Source organism: Mus pahari, chromosome 6, assembly GCF_900095145.1.
Source record: "Mus pahari chromosome 6, PAHARI_EIJ_v1.1, whole genome shotgun sequence".
Classification (NCBI taxonomy): Eukaryota; Metazoa; Chordata; class Mammalia; order Rodentia; family Muridae; genus Mus; species Mus pahari.
In genome coordinates this window covers 90,445,719-90,459,210 of record NC_034595.1, presented here as the reverse complement: position 1 = coordinate 90,459,210, position 13,492 = coordinate 90,445,719, and the positions used below count along the sequence as shown (strand labels likewise).

Genomic DNA, 13,492 nt, shown 5'->3' with positions numbered 1-13,492 from the left:
CCTGGTCTACCTGAGGAGGAGTGCAGAATCCTCTGATTTAAGTCGCCCACCTGTGGTGCTTTGCTCAGGCACACACACACACACACACACACACACACACACACACACACACACACACTGTCACCTCCAGCCACTACCAAGCAAGCTGACGGGAGTGTGACCGCCAGTCACACAGGGCTCAGAAGGGTCAGGTTTGGTTTAATGTCTGTTTGCCAGCTCTCCACCCTCAGGGGCTCCTGGGTGAGGGATCTGCATGTTCATCTTGCACAGGACTCACTGCTGAGGGTTTGAGTTGTGAGAGCCCCCAGGCAGGCCCTTGCACCAGGTCCTGTGCTTCCCCAATCACTAGGGCCCAACTTGGGGCTAAGATGAGCATTCACTGGGAGTTAGCCTAGCCAGGCTACGACCCCAGGCTGTGACCCTGGGGCTCTGGTCTGACTTCTTGCTGTCTGGCCTCAAGGACCTGCTTGGGATAAAATATCCCACCATGGCTCTCATATCAGGGCTCTTGGGTGGGGACCTCACCAAACCCAAATCCCCCTAGCTTTAGCCCAGCCCTAGGTTCAACATGGGAGTGTGAAGCAAGGGTAGGAGGTCTCCAGGAGCCTTGAGTCTTAGTCACTTCCTAGGCGCCTTGCTTCTGCTTGGTCCAGGTCCGGTTATGTACAGCTAGCATTTATGCTTTCCTGAAGTTACCTTCCCCCACAGAATAGACTTTGGTTCCCTGCGGGAACTGGCAGTTTCTATTTATTGATTCTTCTAAAAAGTTAGCCAACAACGCCCTGGGAGGCTGGCAGGCCACCTAGGTGGAGTCCCCTAGGAGGGCCTTGTTGCTTCAGCTCAGGAGGGGGATGAAGTTACTCTCTGGTAACCTGGTGGTTGGGAGGAAACGCTGGGCTGGGAGAGATAGGGGTGGAGGCAGGAAGGGGGCCTGTTTCTCGGGGAACCCTCCTGCCAACAGTTGTGTTTGGATAATACAGTAACTCCCGGGTAACAAAACCAGGGCTAGATCGGCAGATAAAAACAAAAGCCAGGATAATTGAGGCCTGCGGTAATCCCTCAACCTGACCTTAAAGCTTCCACTTTTCCGGCTAGCGCCCGCGATGACGTGATACAGCGTTCACGGGCAAAGCTAGGGAGCCCACAGAAAGTGATTTGGGGACAAGCAAGATGGCTGAGCCACCGAGCCGGATGACCTGAGTTCAGTCCTTGAGACCCTCATGGGGTGTGAGGAGAGAACCGAGTTCCATACTCTGATCTCAGTGGCATCAATCTTTTCCCTCAACACGCAGAAATAAGAAAAGAAAATGGAACTTTTTTTTTTTGTCAATAGAGACTGGCTGTTTTTGATGGAGGGTATGCCTCCTGGGAACAATGCCGTGGCCACTGTCCGAGCTTCCCTTTCTTACCCCCTCCACTCAGCTGACCCCCCCCATGCCCTGGGACACGCCTATGGGGGCTATCTATCTTTGCAGTGTGCTAGGTACCTCACCTGAGTCTTCCTACCTGCCTGCCTGGTGTTTTCCTAGAGCTGGAGCTTTTGGGTTGAATATTTGGCCTCTACCTTGTTTAAGGCCTGGCCCAGAAATGAGGTGTGTGCACTCCCTTCTGGGAAGGGGCACTCTTTGGGGATGGGACACTAAAACATCAGTGAGGAAGGCCTGGCTGGAGGTGACCTGGTCGGAGGTGGCATGGCCAGAGGTGGCATGGCCGGAGGTGGCATGGCTGGCCCCATGAATCTAACAAGCAGGTCAGGCTAAAAGGTGGACAAATGACTCTCACCCTTCTTCAGCCCTGGGTCTCTGCGTCTTGGCACACGCGCACACACACACACACACACACACACACACACACACATCTCTCTTGGCAACAGTCAGGGAAGCTCATTGGTAGTCTGAGTGGCTGTTTGGGGCATACTCCTGACATGGGCTCCATGGTACCATCAACTCCCCTCCCCATCTCACAGAGCAGCTCAGACCAGCCAGGAAGTCAGCCCGCACTCTTAGTGACAGTGAGGGATGAAGTGCCTGTGAATCTCAAAAGGGGAAACAGGGAGTAGGGGCCTGAGGAGCCAGTCGGGTTGCCTAGGGACCGTCAGAGGATTCAGGCTTGCCTCACAGTCGGGGATGTGAAGCAGCCACAGGTCAGCCTCCGGCCTGGTTCTCAAGATTCTTGTGGTGTCCTCTGAGTTAAACGGGGGCTACCTGGCCACCTCGTTCTTGGGTCCCTCATCATTACAGCTAAGAAGCACACCACACAGCAGTCCTTCTCTACAGGGTTTTGAGTCTTCCCAGGTCACACACACCTCACAAGAGTGTGCACTGCACAGGGACATGGGGACTGAGAGAAGGGAAGAGGGAGGGGAGACTTGGGGGCTTCCCCCAGAACACTGAATTGGGAATGTTGCTTTGAGATCATCCCCCAGGCCCTGCCCCCATTCAATCTTTCATTTACTACGTACAGTGGCAGTGCAGTGGTCAACCATCCCAGAGATCCAGGCCAAAGAGAAGCAGCTGGTCCATTGGGTAGCTCACCTCTGCTGAGACCAACGACCCAATGTAACCAAAGCTGGATCTGCTGAGGCATCAGGGGGCTGCCCTCTGACCTCCGGTTCTCACAGCATCCCAGGGAGTTCCCAGAAAACAGGGACCCAGCCACCAACAAAAGGTGGGGACCCAGGATGGCATCAGAGCCAGGTCTCCCTTGGGATGCTCAGCAGCAATGTCTCCTCTGTCAACCCTGGAAATACTGGAAATACATATTCTAGACAGTTCCCCGAGGCCGGAAAGATAGAAGCGCCAGCTCCCTGAGACGGGCCACAGCTGCCCTTGGTAGCCTATCACTTAACATCATAGGCACAAAAGTACTTCTGATCCAGGAGCTGGGGGATAGCTCAGTGGTTAAGAGAACTGGTTGCTCTTCCAGAGGACCTGGGTTGTGTTCCCAGCACCTGCATGGCTGATTCACAAATGTTTGTAATAGCAATTCAAGAGGATCTGACTCCCTCTTCTGGCCTCCATGGGTATTGCACACATGTGATGCACACACATGCAGGCAAAAACAAACAAACAAACAAACAAATGAAAAAAACAAAAAGAAAACCAACTCCATATGCATAGAATTAAATAAATCTGAAAGAATTCTTAAGAGTGACGGATGCAGGTTAGACACTAGGTAGGCTTGGAGGAGGGTGTTGTAATACAGAATTAGGAAGCTGCAGACATGAGGAGGAAGCCTGGACGAGGAGGTCTCCAGAGCAGGAATGGGCTTTCTTTCTTTCCAGAAGCTTGACAGACTCCTCCCTCAAGCTGACTAAGGAGTCAGGCACCTGGCCTCTCCGGAAATCTCTGGGCAGAGAGGTGGGTGGGTGGTGAGAGGGGAGGTTAGGGAGGGACTCAGGTAGGACTGACAAGAGGACGAACAGAGTCCTAGTGCCCTGGAGTCCCTGGGGATCTCATACTGTCAGGTTCCTGCTTGCCCCTCATAGCTGCAACCACTCATGGAGGATTCACCAGGCCTCCCTGTGGCAATCACTCGTGCATCTCACCTCCACCCAGCAAGGTCAGGATAGAGAAGGGCCTGGGTGCCTGAGCCACAAACAAAGGAAAGGAAGAAAAAAAGAAAGAGAGAGAGAGAGAAAGGAAAAGAAAAAGAAAAAAGAGAAAAAGAAAAAGGCAAAAATTGGACTGTCCGTGATCCCAGCACTCAGGAGGCTGGAGCAAGAGAATCACCATGAGTTTAAGGTGAACCTGGGCTAAAGACTCTCAAAAAAAATTAGGGTTGAAGAGATGGCTCAGTGGTTAAGAGCACTTACTTCTCTTCCAGAGGACCCAGGTTCAATTCTTTTTTTTTTTTTTTTTTATAATTTTTTGTTGTTGTTGTTAAAGATTTATTTATTTATTTATTATTTCTAAGTACACTATAGTTGTCTTCAGATGCACCAGAAGAGGGTGTTAGATCTCATTATGGATGGTTGTGAGCCACCATGTGGTTGCTGGGATTTGAACTCAGGACCTTCGGAAGAGCAGTCGGTGCTCTTAACCACTGAGCCATCTCTCCAGCCCCCCAGGTTCAATTCTTAGCACTTGTTATGAAGTTCACTACTGCCTGTAACCAGGGGATCTGCTATCCTCTGCATGCGCGCGTGTATACTCACACACACACACACACACACACACACACAAAACAATCATTTTAGTTATATTAAAATCCAGGAGGTGTGGAGACGGCTTAGTCAGGAGAGCACTTGCAGAACAAACAGAAGAACCAGAGTTCCATCCCGGAGCCCGCGTAAGCCAGGGTGTGTGTACTCACAGCCCCATAGAGGCAGAGGTAGAGACTCCTGGGGCTCATGGTCAACCAGCCTCATCAAATGGAGTGTCCCAGGCCAGTAAGAGACCTCGCCTCCAAAGCAGGGGGGACAATGGCTGAGGAACAGCAGCTAAGGTATTCCTCTGGCCTCTACATGTACCCAAGTGTGTGTATGTGTATGTGTATGTGTGTGTGTGCACACGTGTGCATGCATGAAGGCATGTAGGCTCTGTGAGATAGATTAAAAGCAGTGTGACATTTAGTTGTGTTGTGTGTGTGTGTGTGTGTGTGTGTGTGTGTGTGTGTGTGTGTGTATACAGGGAATGTGTCCTTGTGTATGTGTACTCATAGGGTACATGCACATGTATTTATGTGTGTGAGAGTGTGTATGAGTGTGTGTGTGAGTGTGTATGAGAGTGTATTGTGTGCATCAATTCTGCCTGCAGCTGACATAAAGTCTCTCAATCACTACATGTGTGTCACAAGTGTATGCCAGGACTGTGATGTCTTGGTGACTGGACAGCTGTCAGTCACCCTAGTGAGCAATGCAGATGCAAGCAGTATCTGGGAGGCCCCCTGCATCTTATGATTGGCTCCCAAGGCCAGGTTCAAACCTTGGATTTTTCCTCTGTAAGCTTAGAATAATAGTTTGTAGACAATGCTTACTCTGGTCCTGACAAACATCCTGACTCCTCATTCCAGCATCTATTGTTGAACATCCCAGCTTACCAGAGGGAGGGAGGGCTGAGGCACGGAGGGTCAAGTAACTTGCCCATGTCACATAGCAAGCATGTGGGAGACCTGGGATTCAAACCCAGGCCCTGAGGTGTCTGTAAGAACCGGGGTAAGGACTTTGCCAAAGTTCTTGGCCCCAGCTGGCACACAGATGCAGTCACCTGGTGCTGCCGCCTCTCACCCGGGTGAGAGGGTGTGGGAAGAGCCCCTGGCTGACCTCTCAAAGCCTAGGGCACTCTCGGGTCACAACTCCCAGGAAACAGTTTCTCTGTGCCACCTCCAGCAGAGTCTGAAAAGGGAATTCACCCTGCATCTTCCTCAGAGCTTGATGTGGAGGACTGTGCAGGTGTATGATCAGGCCTCAGGCCGATGACTCTCTGGGACAGTAGGTGGCTAAGAGGATGGGCTAGATAGTAAAGGCCATGCCTTCAGTTCCGAGGACCAGGCTATGTCAAGAGTGAGGTGTGGGCACCCTGTCTGAGTCCTAATGCTGGCATCTTTAAAGGTAGAAGATAAACCAACCTCACAGGTCAAAGGACTCTGAGACTGGGCGTGGCCATGGTTACAGCCGAGAGCAGAAACCCATTCGAGTTAGAGGATGATCTCCCCACAGTGAGCTAAAGATCTACCTCAAGGAGGCTGGGGAGATGGCTCAGTCAATAAAGTGTTTGCTCTGCAAACAAAAGCCCTGAGTCCAATTCCAAGCACTCACGGGCAAGCTGGGTGTGGCGGTACATGCTTGTAATCCCATCGCTGGGGAGGTGGAGACAGACAGATCCTAAGGGCTCCATGCCCAGCCCGCACAGCTGAATTAGCAAACCAGGGTATCAGGGAGAGACTGTCTCAGTAGACAAAATGGATGGTGCCCAAGACACAACACCTGCCATGGACCTTCATATGCAAATGCACACGTTAACGATGATTTGACTCAACGGACCCAACAGGAGTTTTAGTTTTCGTTGAAGATTCAAGAACAGACCAGCTTCAGGTTCAACTGGATTCAGCTGTTCTAAAAGCCACGAGTCTGCATTTCTTCTCACCCTCCAGTCTGCTGCAAAATGAGCAACCCCGAGGCTGCTCTGGGCTACAGCATCAGTATACGCAGACCATTCCTGAGTCTGGATTGGATTGGTCCTACTGAGGTCACACATGGACCTCTGAACCAATCTCTGTGGCTAGCGGGGTGCATGTACGGACTGGCTGAACTTGAGACGTATAGTGGGGATGGACGACATTAGGAAGGGGGTTGGTGCTCAGGATAGGGGGGCATGGGTAGTCACAGTCAACAGACTACCTCCCAGCTATGTAGTACAAGCTTGGGACTAAGCATACAAGAAAAAAGAGCAATTTTACCTGAAACTTCAGTGAGTAAATGAGATCCCAGTGGAGATGCTGTGTATGGAGCTTCATCCTGTGCCTCCTGTGCATGGATCTGTTGTGACTTTCTTTCCCCGAGGAGACATGGATAAATGCCCATTTTATACCAGATGGGGTGCCAACAACAGACCTCCACTCAGAAATGGATCCACTCAGGTGCCCCTTAGTGACCCAGTGAGTTTACTGGGTTACTTACAGGAACATGGGTGACTCCAAGCCAGCTGCCACTGAAAAGCCCACCCCAGCTCAAGAAGGCTGCATCCTTGCTACCCCACGCTCCTCGAAGGCAGTTCCACCCTAGAGGAACTCTGATCCTGGCAACCATTACTGTTTAAAAATCATGCTGGGACCAGCTCTGTAAATTGTATAAGTTTCAGGAGCCTCCTGGGCCTTGTGTGTTTCCTTTATTTTCTGAGTCTCCAAGACCCCAGAAGATCCAGTGTCCCTTCCCTGTCTAGCAGGGAGAATAACCCAGAAGAAGATGTTGTTCTCCAACTTGGAAGGTTACTACCTGTGTGCTCCAAGTCAGGTCTAGTGTCAACCCTCAATAAACCAATAAAAAGAGCCAAATTAGCCTAGTGGTAGTGGCACACAGCTTTAATCCCAGCAATAAAGAGGTGGATCTCTTGAGTTCAAGGACAGTCTGCTCTACAGAGTGAGTTCCAGGACAGTCTGGGCTACACAGACAAACCCTGTCTTGAAACCTCATCTCCAGAAACAATGTAGTCAATGTGGGTACACTGGGAAGAGGAACAAAGAGACTCAGTGAACTCCTCAAGTCCATCTTTGTGGTCCTGCAGTGAGATCAGTTTAAATACAAGGTCAAAGACACCTCCTCTATCAGTGCCAGGCAAGGTGTGGTCCCGCTCACCAGCTCATCATGTTGGGTTTGGGGGTGGAAGCCCGGGAAACTCACTTCAGATATGAAGCTTAAAAATGACAGTTTTATTTTCTGAGCACTAAGGGAGTTGGCCAGCTCAGGATCTAAACTGCGTCCTGGTGGAGAAGCTATACTGCATTTTTAAAGGATGGGAACACAAAGCAAGGGGTTAGCTGGGGTGAAATTCGGTGTTATCCAGTTGTATTTTGACATTATAGGTTAAGCAAGCAAGTACCCGAGGCTGGGCAGTATCCAGAGCACCTGGCTTCAAGGTCCTTAATTCATTCTCCTAGACATTAGGTGTGGAGCTCAGAATGATAAGGAGACTAAGGGCACAACAGGCAATTGGCTATATAATTTTACAACTTATGCATCTTCATTTAAATAACAGCCATTTCTATATCCTTTACCAGATAACAAACAGTTAAGAAAACATTTGGAGAAATGGGATAGGTGTTCATTCCTAGGCCTGGGAACATGAACTTGTTTGACCCCGCCAGCAAGATGGAGAAGTTGTCCTTGAGCTGGCAGGACTCTGACGACTTACAACAGAAGCTGTTCAGCTCTAGGGAAGCCCCCACCTCCCCCAGAGCCTGGGACCTTGGATTTAGTTTCCGAAACGTAGTACTTAGAATAAGGCTCTTTGGCTCGTTCTCTGGGATTATTGTCTGGGCCTCATCCTTGTCTTGAAAGGTCATCAACAGTTGTTAGGGCTGTGTGGAATTTATTTCTAGAAGTCTAGGTCCCCCTCTGGCTTCAGCCTTTCTTTCAGTATAAGATTACTGGGGAAATCGCCATTTCTTTGGGGGGGGGTCCATGGTTTGAACAGTCTGAGAATCAGACTGAGAGACATGTGTGTCTCTTTAAAAATATCTTCACTTCTGCCAGACCTGTTTCTATGTGAGCACCCTGTACAGTTCCTGGCACATAATCTCAGCTGGCTGAGCTAACAGGTAGCCAACAGTCAACAGGGAATCCACACCCAGGCGGCAACAGAGGGTTCTGTGAAGGAGAGGGATCTGTGACCCCTTAAACCCCCTCAGCTGGTGACAACACACCTCTCTCTCCCCCTCACACCTGACCAGACAACAGTGGGGATAAGAGAATAGTCAGGCTGTGGGGGAGAGAGTGACACTCACTAGCAGAGCTGCCTTTAATGCAGAGGACAGTCCCCTCCCACTACCACCTCTTAGGTATCTGGTCTCCTGGAACAGTTTAGAACAAGGCTGTTTCAAAGTAACAAGGAACCAAGAACAGTTGGTTTGTTCTTTGTTTGCTATGCACTGTGTAAGAAACTGTATCCCTAGCCCTGGACAGTTTCCCCATCCAGGAAAGGCGATTTCATGGGACAAGGCACGTCTTGCTGTCCCATCAGTAAACACTAGTTAGTAACTAACTAGTAACTAGTGTTTACTGATCCCTGATCCATGGCAGAGACTCCACTCACTGAGGCTTTGACACTGAGGTGACATCGAAGCTCTGGGAGATTCAAGCCAAGCCCAAACTCACCCTGCTGCCCAGGCAGACCCGCGGCTACAATCAGATCGGGATAGTTCCGGGTCCTGTGACATACAGAACACGCCAACATCCTTCCTCCTGTTGGTGAACCCCTAGGATGGTCACCACCATCTTTCCTTGAAGAGCTAAGACAGAGAGATAGATGCCTTGGCAGGATTTCAGAGAGTCCCTCCATCACGGATGATTCTGGAAGGTAGATTTGAACTCTGGTCTGTGGGGGGCAGAGGCCAGGACACTGTAGTGGCACGTCCTGAGTGTTCTGTTCCCCAGGAAGGTCCTGTCAGAGGTTGAATCCTCCTCAAGGACAATGTGACAGAGTCCTACAAGGCTGGGTGCTGGGTACGCCAAGGACCTGGAGTTCTGTCACGCCAGGTTTCACATTCTGTCTGTCCGTCTGATGCCTGCCGTCAGTACTTACCCTCCATATTAGTTACTTTTCTCATTGCCTGTCAGAGGCAACTTGAGGAGGAAGGCTTATGTGGGCCCAGCTTATCATGGCAGGCACGACAGCAGAAGTGTGAGGCAGCATGGGATGGTGCCGCCCACATTCAGGATGGGTGTTCCTACCTCAGTTAACCCAATCTAGAAAGTCCCTCATGGACGAATCCAGGGGTTTGTCTCACAGGTGATGCTGGATCCCGTCAAGCTGGCCATCAACCACTACATACCCCCACCCGCTGCCCCCTCTGCCCACTCCTGGGATTTCCCAGTTGTCTGACGCCTTGCACCGTGATGTCATTGCTGACGTCTCAACCCAGCAGCCACTCTTGTCTCTGCAGCTAGCTAACAAACCGCCCAGAGCTCAATGACAGAAAATAGTCACTTTGTGGGACTTAGCCTGGACTTTGGGGGATCAGGGCACATCAGGAGCTCTGCCAGGAAGACTTGAGGCCTAGGGTGACTCAAGGGCTGGGAGCTGGGGTCATGTAGGGTCTTAACTCACATGTGCCGGTGGGTCTTGGGATGTGAACATCTCTCTCCCTCTCTTTTTCTGTCTCTGTCTCTCCCTCCCTCCCACCCCCACCGCTTCTGTGAAGGACTCTGGGCTTCCTCACAGCATGACAGTCAAGTTCCAAGAAGGACAGTCCCAGCAAGACGGGGAGGCTTTTATGGGCTAAGAAGATTTGGGTTTGGATCCCTAGCACCTACATGAAAAGCACACATGTGACCCAGATCTGTGGTGGGCAGAGGCTGGAGAATTGCATGGCTTCCTGGACAGCCAGTTAGCTGACACAGTAAGCTCTCGGTTCTGTGAGAAACTCTGACCCAAGAGAATATGGCGGAGAGTGACAGAGCAGGACACCCCGTGTCCTCTGACCTGCATATGTGTGCACACGGACATATGCACACATACCCTCCTCAAACACAAGAGCTGGGACGTGGTTCGGTGGTTGAAAACGTGTGAGAGAGACCCTGGGTTTGATTCCCAGCAATGCAAAAATAAGTGAGAGAGAGAGAGAAAGAGAGAGAGAGAGAGAGAGAGAGAGAGAGAGAGAGAGAAAAACAGACTAAAAGCAGACACAGAGAGAAGAACTGTATGATCTGAGCTTGAAGGCTATAGGGCATCCCACACAAAGTTACATGTTACACATAAAGCATCCTTTGTATATAAGGCCATAGCCAGGTTTAAATGCAGGGGATGTGGCCTCATTATTGGCTAGGAGGGAGGGACACGAGGCTGTGTTATAAGAACAAAGAAGGTAGAGCGTTTGATCCCGTCTGGCGCATGAGAATGTGGAGAATTGAAAGAAGGGGATGACTGGGGAGTATTCCCCAAGGATGGCTCTGGTGGTAGTCATCCAGACTTCCCCGGGGATGCAGATAGAGATTTAAAAGATGCAGATAAAATTTTATTACTATCTGAAGACTTAAAAAACATTGGAAATACTTTTTTTCAAGTCTCAGAACTGGGAGATGGCTATTAAAAAGTATGCGAAGGTTTTAAGGTATGTGGATAGTTCAAAGGCTGTCATTGAGAAAGTAGATGCATCCAGACTGCAACCTATAGCCTAAAGTTGTGTGCTGAATGTTGGTGCTTGTAAGCTCAAGATGTCAAATTGGCAGGGGGCAATTGACAGTTGCTTAGAGGCTCCTTAAATGGACCCTTCAAATACTAAAGCACTGTACCGAACAAGCTCAAGGATGGCAAGGATTGAAAGAATATGATCAAGCATTGGCTGATCTTAAGAAGGCCCAGGAGATAAAGCTATCCAGGCCGAATTGCTTAAAGTTAAACAAATGATAAAGGCACAGAAAGATAAAGAGAAGGCTGTGTATGCAAAAAAATGTTTGCTTAATAATGATTAAACTCTTTTTAACTATTATACACTGATTATATAAAGGACAATGTCTATTGCCGTCTACATGATCCCCGATGTGTTTCCCTTGATCTTTGTCGTTGTTTACATAGCAGTGCTGACCTAGGTTCCTTCTTAATAAAGAGGAGAGAGAGAGAGAGAGAGAGAGAGAGAGAGAGAGAGAGAGAGAGAACTAAGAAGGCAGACAGGACTGCAGCCTCCTCTGGAAAACTCTAGCCCACCACACATCGCTCTTTATATGGGATGTATTCACCCTGAAGCAGGAAAGGGCTCCCTGCACGAGCTGTCTCCACCCCCCACTGCAGAACTAACTCTCTCTCCCCCCTCAGGTGCCACACCTCTGCCTCCTGGCCCACTTCCACCCACCCTGCAGGGATCCAGCTCTGACCAGCATTCCCCCTTACTCTTCTGTTCACCACTTCATTGTCACCAGGGACAATGGTCTGTCTATTTACTGGTCTCCAGTAGACGGAATCCTACATATGTAGGGATGGCGTTTACCCCAATTACCACTATACCTCCCCCCGCCCCCCCCCCCCCCCCCCCCGCACCTAGCCACATTCCAGTCCCTTTAGGGTCTCCCACTAGCAACCATTCCCCCACCCCCACCCCAGACAGCATGGGGGCATCCCCTGCTCTCCCATGGCCACTCCTCAACTGCCAACAGGTGCTTAGAAGGCCAGAGGGCAGGAAAGGGCACCTCCCCCTGCTGCCGAGGCCCACTATTGTTCCAGTGAAAGAGGCAACAAATTACTAGGCTCAAAGGGCAGCCATTAAAACCCAGGCATTGTTCTGGGGCTGCTAATTGCATACCTGAGGAGTGAGGCCACCTGGCCCGCAGGAGTTGCCACAAACCTCTGCCCACAGTACCCGGCCTAGGGTGGCGGCAGGGAAGCCAGGGTAGAGATTAGGGGAGCAGGATGGGTGGCCCCAAAGCTATCACCTGGACAGCCCCTGCCCAAGGCCTGCTGGTCTGCCTCTGGGTCACTGAGTCCAAAAGCCAGTACTCTTGACCAGTTTGCAGGGTGATGCTGGAGGCCAAGTGAGGACCCAGAGTATATCAACTCCGGCCCCACCCAAAGCCATGCAGAGCCTCTCAAGGCAGGCCCCACTCCTCCTGAGAGGGTTTCAAGATGACCCGGACAAGAGTGATAGGAGACGGGGATGGTCGTCTAGGAAATGGGTCCTTCAGAAGCAGTGGGCCCAAGGTCAAGTGCTCCATCTCTCTGGGGAGTTACCAGGAAGCCAGGGGAGTTTACCTCAAGGCGTCCCCAGAGCCTGGGCAGGGACCTAGCCTGCTCTGACAGCTTTGTACACTATGTGAGAGATAGTGGGTTTTGCAGTATGTGTATGTGCATGTGTGCACATGTATGCTCAGGTGTACATATTCAGAAGAGAATACAGAATATCGGGTGTCCTATTTAAAATTCTCATCCTGCCATATTCCTTTGAGACAGGGCATCTCACTGGTCCTGGAGCTAGGTTGGTGGCCAGCAAGCCCCAGCAATCCTCCTGTCTCTATCCCACAGAGGACCGGAGTTACAGGTACCCACGCGGCCATGCCCGGTCTTTTATGTGGGTGCTGGGGAAGCTAACCTCAAATCCTCGTGCTCCCTAACATGCTCTTACCCCCCGGGCCCTCTCCCCAGCTCTTGTTTGTTTTTGAGACAGGGTCTAGTGTAGTCTGGGCAGGCCTGGAGCTCTATAAAGCAGACGGCTTTGAACTTCTGATCCTCCTGCTCCAACTACCGAGTGCCAGGATGGCGGCTGCCTCATCGGACTTGACTTCTGTAATCTTGAAGCGTCTACTGTGGCTGGGCACGGGAACGCACATCTGTAAGTCTGTATTCAAACACCTAAGGAAGAGAGTGAAGACTGTCCTGGCTCCGTAGCAAGTCCTTATCTCAAGGGACTGAACAAAAGTCGCTGAGACTCGAGAACAGCAGCCGAGTGTCGTGGTGCACACTTGCAAGAGCGCAAATTTGTCTCAAAAAATGCTGGCAGTGTAGCTCAGTGGGTAGAGTGCTTGTCTAGTATGCAGGTCACCCCCCCCCCACCCGGGGTTTGAGGCTCAGCACTGAATAAACCAGGTTGGTGGTACAGAAGGTAGAGGCAGGAGGATTAGAAATTCAGTCATGCTTAGCTGTAGAGTAAATTTGACTTTAGATACGATCATGTTTCAACAACAATAACAACAACAAGACATTGGGTCTGATGGCTAGGCATGGTTCTGCACACCTTAGGAGGCAGAGACAGACAGATCTCTGTGAGTTCAAGGCTAGCCTGATCTACTTAGAGAGTTCCAGGACAGGCAGGGCTACATAGAGAGACCCTATCTTTTTTTTTTTTTTTT

The 13,492-nt window shown here is 50.6% G+C and overlaps 1 pseudogene; it reads left to right on the top strand.

Moving 5' to 3' along the window:
- LOC115064259 overlaps window positions 1–11,128 on the top strand; it is a 63,613-nt pseudogene extending 52,485 nt beyond the window's left edge.
- Window positions 11,129–13,492: the final 2,364 nt, after the last annotated feature.